A 6,072-nucleotide genomic window follows, 5' to 3' on the forward strand; every position below is an offset into this window, starting at 1 on the left:
TTATACATCATTTTTAGACAAAGAAGCAATTATTTGCGAAGATTTAACAAAACAAAGGGGCTTGTACTTGGGGTAACAGACTGATGAAGAAGTAACAAAGTTTGCTTATACAGCTTTCTTAGCCTTGAATTACCTAACTCTGGTGATAAGAATGCTTTCTATGCTCCTGGTATAGAGAGGGTACCTTCACATGGGAGATTTATTTCCTGCTTTCAGAGGGAAAGTGTTTTCTATATGATTTTCCCACACCAGGTATTTGTCAAGTAACTGTAATTCAAAATAATTTGTCACCATGGCATATCTTGGGGCAACCATGATATGCCACCATGGCATATCTTGGGGCAACCTGCTCTGACCCACAACAATATCATCTACTATCATGCCATCTACCAAGCTGCCCAAGTCTAAAACCTCAGATTCCTCTTATAATTCCTCTTTTCTCCATTGACATCTAGGCCATTGGCAAAGTGACTCGATTACCAGACATATTCTGAATGCATCCTTTTCACTCTATATCCACTATTACCCTGGTCCAGAACTAGCTTCTCTCACCTGGATTGCTACTATAAAACATAATTTGTCTCCCATAAATGGTCTTTCCCTCTTGACTCCTTACAATCTGTTTTCTATGGAGGAGCCAGAGTAATCTCTTAAAATATAAAACAGACCATGTCAGTCCCTTGCTTCAACTCTTCCAATGGTTTCACTTGGAATAAAATACAAATTCTTTACCATAGCTGCCTGCCAGGTTCCATATGTTCTGGACCTGTCTGTATCTCTGGCCTAATCTCCTAATCTCTCACACAGTACACTTCAGCCATACTGGCTTTCTTTATATTCCTCAAATACACCAGCTTTTTACCTCTTACACTATTGGGCTAGTGATTTCCCTCTGCCTAAAATGCCATGAATAGTTGTGTGGCCAGCTCATCATTGTCATGCAAGTCTCAATTAAAATGTTACTTCTCAGCCAGGCCTTTACCTATCACTCAATCTAAAATAGCCACCTGCCCACTTCCTTCATTTCACCCTGCTTTAGTATCATTGTAACACTGATCACTACTTGACCTCTTGTTATTTAAATTTTTATTGGCTGTCTCCCTCTTCTAAATCAAGCCTTCCCAGGAGAAATTACTATTGACCTTACAGAAATAAAAAAGAATTATAATGGAATACTATAAGCTGTATACCAACAAATTACTAACTTATATGAAATGGACAAATTCCTAGAAAGACAAAAACTACTAAAACTGAATCAAGAAAAAATAGAAAGCCAGAGTATACCTATAAAAATTAGAGACTGAATTATTAATTTTAAAAGTTCCCACAAATAAAAGACCATGGCCAGTTGCCTATACTGGTGAGTTCTACCAAAAACTTAAGAAGAATTAATAAAGAGTTGAGATCAAGATGGCAAAGTAGGAAGACCTGAGATCATTTCCTTCCAAATGTACACAAAAAACATGACTACTTACAGAGCAGAGCAACTGTCTCTGACAATGACCTGAAGGCTAGAAGAAAAGATTTTCCACAACAAAAGATATAAAGAAGCAGACACAAGAAGATGAGTAAGAAGAGCAGAGACACGGTCCGGTAAGGACCCATACTCTTGGCATGGCAACCCACAAGCTGTAGGGATATCAGAAATGCACAGGTCCTCCCCTAGGAGTAAGGGGTCTGAGCCCCACATCAGGCTTCCCAGTCTGTGGGTACAGCACTAGGAAGACAAGCTCCCAAAATGTCTGACTTTGAAAACGAGCTGGGCTTACATTCAAGAGAGTCAGAGGGCTACAGGAAACTGAGACTCCACCCTTAAAGGACATGCACAAATACTCACTCACTCCGAGTCCCAGCAGATGTAGCATTTGAAAGGCACCGAGGTCAAGCTCACTTGCTAATCTTAGAAAGCCTCTCAGGCCAGAGGCAGGTGGAACTCCCCCCACCAGGCCAGGGACTGAGATGCTGATGGCATCCAATTTTGTGATCTCATTCTACCATGCTGACATGGACACTGGCAGGCACCCTTCCTCTAGCCTATTAGCACTGGTCACAATCACAGCAAATGAGTGAATCTGCAGAAGCCACACACTGTCCAGCCACACAGTCAGTCACACCAGGAGCCTGTCCTGCCCACCAGGATGTCCGCACCAGTCACATACCAGCAAGCCTCGTAACCAGCCATGCTGGGAGCTTGCCTCACCTACCAGCATCCTAAAAAGTCACACGCTGGTAGGCCTCACGACCAGTCATGCCAGGGGCCTGGCCCACCCAAGAGCGTACCCAGAGCAATCACACAAAGCAGGGCCTCACAGACAGCCAGGCTGGGGACCAGTCTTGACTACCAGTGTGCTTGCAACTCTTGGCCACCAAGAAAGAGATGCACACAGCCCACAGAGGGTACACTCCTGGAGAAACTGGCTCCAGTAGCCAGAGGGGAGTATGCTAATAGGCACCACATCTCCCTACAAAAAGCCACTTCTCCAAGATCAGGAGACATAACAAACTTACTTTTAATACATAGAAATAAACACAGATAATTAGGCAAAATGAGGCAACAAAGGAATATTGTCCAAACAAAAGGAAAAGATAAAACCTTAGAAAAATAACTAAATGGAACAGATAAGCAATCTACCTGACAAAGAATTCAACACAATGATCATAAAGATACCCACTGACCTTGAGATAAAAATGAATGACCACAGTGAGAACTTCAACAAAGAGTTAGAAAATATAAAAGTGAACCGATCAGGCCTGAAAAATACAATAACTAAAATTAAAAATACACTAGAGAGAATTAATGGTAGATTAGATGATACAGAAAAATGGATAGGCAATCTGGAAGACAGGGTAGTGGAAATCACTGAAACTAAACAGAAAATAGAAAAAATGTAGGGCTTTTAGAATGCATTCAACTTTAAGAGATCATCAATTTAGAACACACAGCTATAGACAAAGATTGTTATATATGAACCTCATAGTAACCACAAACCAAAAATCTTATAATAGATAACAAAAAAATAAACAATAAAAAGAAAAGGATCCAAACATAATACTAAAGACAGTCATCAAATCACAAGGGAAGAGAGAAAATGAAGAAAAATTTAAAAGAACTACAAAAATGACCAGAAAACAATTAATAAAATGGCAATAAGTACATGCCTATCTATAATTACTTTAAATGTAAATGGATTAAACCCTCCAATCAAAAAACACAGGATTGTTGAATGGATTTAAAAAAAAAAGACCCAAACATATGCTGCTTATAAGAGACTCACTCCAGATCTAAAGATACTCACAGGCTGAAAGTGAAGGGATGGAAAAAGATTGTCCATGCAAATGAGAACCAAAAGGAAACTGAAGAAGTGCTTATATCAGACAAAATTGATTTTAAAGACTTCATCAAAACACAAAGAAGGGCATTAAATAATAATAAAGAGACTAATCTAACAAGAGAATGTAACACTCATAAATGTCTATGCACACAACATAGAAGCACCTAAATACATAAAGCAAATATCAACAGACATACAGGGAGAAACAGTAATACAATAATGGTGGGGGACTTTAACAGCCAACTTAAATCACTGTTAGATCATCCAGACAGACTATCAATAAGGAAACACTGGCACTAAACAACACATTAGACCAAATGGACTAACAGGTATAGACAGAATATTCCATCCAAAAGTGGCAGAATACACACTTTTTTCAAATGCACATGGAACATTCTCCAAGACAGATCACATGATAGGCCACAAAACAAGTATCAATAAATTTAAGAAGACTGAAATTATATCAAGCATCTTTTCTAACCACAATGGTATGAAACTAGAAATAATTACAAGAAGAAAATAGAAAAACACAGACATATGGAAGATAAACAACATGCTACTATACAAGCAATGGGTTAAAAAAGAAATCAAAGAAGAAATAAAAAAATACCTGAGACAAATGAAAATGGAAACACACCAAAACAAAATCTATGGGATAAAGCAAGAGTAATTCTAAGAGGAAAGTCTGTAGTGATATAGGCCTCCCTCAAGAAAGAAGAAATATTTCACGTAAACAATCTAACATCACACTTAAAGGAACAAGAGAAAGAAGAACAAGACCAAAGTTGGTAGAAAGAGGGAAACAATAAAAATCATAGCATAAACAAATGAAATAGAGACCAAAAAAAAGCAATAGAAAAGATCCATGAAACTAAGAGCTGGTTCTTTATAAAAGATAAACAAAATTGATAAACCTTCTGCTAGACTCCTAAAGAAAAAGAGAGACCCCCAAATAAATAAAATCAGAAATGTAAAATGAGAAGTTACAACTGATACCACAGACATACAATGAATCCTAATAGACTACCACAAACAATATACTTCAACAAACTGGACAACCTAAAAAACTGGACAAAATCCTACAAATATACAATCTTCCAAGACTGAATCAGGAAGAAGTAGAAAATCTGAACAGACCACTCACTAATAGTGAAATTGTATCAGTAATCAAAAACTTCCCAACAAAAAAGAATCCAGACCAGATGGCTTCACAAGTGAATTCTGAAAAACAGTTGAAGAAGAGTTAATACCTATCCTTCTGAAAGTATTCCAAAAAAGTAAAGAGGAAGGATCACCCCCAAATTCCTTCTACCAGCATTACTCTAATACCAAAATCATACAAAGACACTCAAAAAAAGAAAATTATAGGCCAATATCTCTGATGAATAGAGATGCAAAAATCCTCAACAAAATACCAGCAAAGTGAATTCAACAATACATTAAAAGGATCATACACCATGACCAAGTAATATATACCACACAGATGCAGGGATGATTCAATATCCACAATCAATCAATGAGATATACCACATTAATACGAGTAAAAATAAAAATTATATAATCATCCCATTAGATGTAAAAAACACTTGACAAAATCCAATATCCATTTATGAAGAAAATTCTCAACAAAGTGGGTACAGAAAGAACATACTTCAACATAATGAAAGCCATATATAACAAACTCACAACTAACATCATACTGAACGGTGAAAACCAGAAAGCTTTTCCTCTAAGATCAGGAGCAAAACAAGGACGCATACTCATACCACTTTTATTCAACACAGTATTGGAAGTCCTAGCCACATCAATCAGACAAGAAAAAGACAAAGGCATCCAAATTGGAAAAGAAGAAGTAAAACAGCCACTATTTGCAAATGACATGATACTTATTATAGAAAACCCTAAAGACTCCACCAAAAAAAATATTAGAACATAATAAATGAATCCAGTACAGTTACAGGATACAAAATTAATACACAGAAACGTGTTGCTTTTGTACATGCTAATAACGAACTATCAGAAAGGGAAATCAAGAAAATGCCCCCATTTACAACTACATCAGACAAAAAAATAAAATAACTAGGAAAAAATTTAACCAAGGAGGTGAAAGACCTGTACTCTCAAGACTATAAAACACTAATAAAAGAAACTGAAAACAACACAAATAAGTGGAAATATATACCATGCTCATGGATTAAAAAAATTAATATTGTTCGAAATATCCATACTACCCAAAGCAATCCCCAGATTCAGTGCAATCTCTATCAAAATACCAAAGGCATTTTTCACAGAATTAGAATAAATCCTAAAATTTGTATGGAACCATGAAAGATCCTGAATACTCAAAGCAACCTTGAGAAAGAACAACAAAGCTGAAGGTATCATGCTCCCTGGTTTCAAACTATACTACAAAGCTTTAGTAATCAATACAGTATGGTACTGACAAACACCAATGTAAAAGAATAGAGAATACAGAAATAAATCCATCTTTACACAGTCAATTAGTCTATGAGAAGCAGGCAGCAATATAAAATGAAGGAAAGAAAGACTCTTCAATAAATGACTTTGGGAAAACTGGACAGATACATACAAAGAATGAAGCTGAACCAACACTCTTACACCATATCCAAAAATAAACTCAAAATAAATTAAAGACTTAAATGTAAGACCTGAAACCACATAACTCCTAGAAGAAAACACAGGCAGTACACTCTAACATCAGTCTTAGAAATATCATTTT

The sequence above is a fragment of the Mesoplodon densirostris genome, chromosome 1 (genome assembly GCF_025265405.1).
Source record: "Mesoplodon densirostris isolate mMesDen1 chromosome 1, mMesDen1 primary haplotype, whole genome shotgun sequence".
NCBI lineage: Eukaryota > Metazoa > Chordata > Mammalia > Artiodactyla > Ziphiidae > Mesoplodon > Mesoplodon densirostris.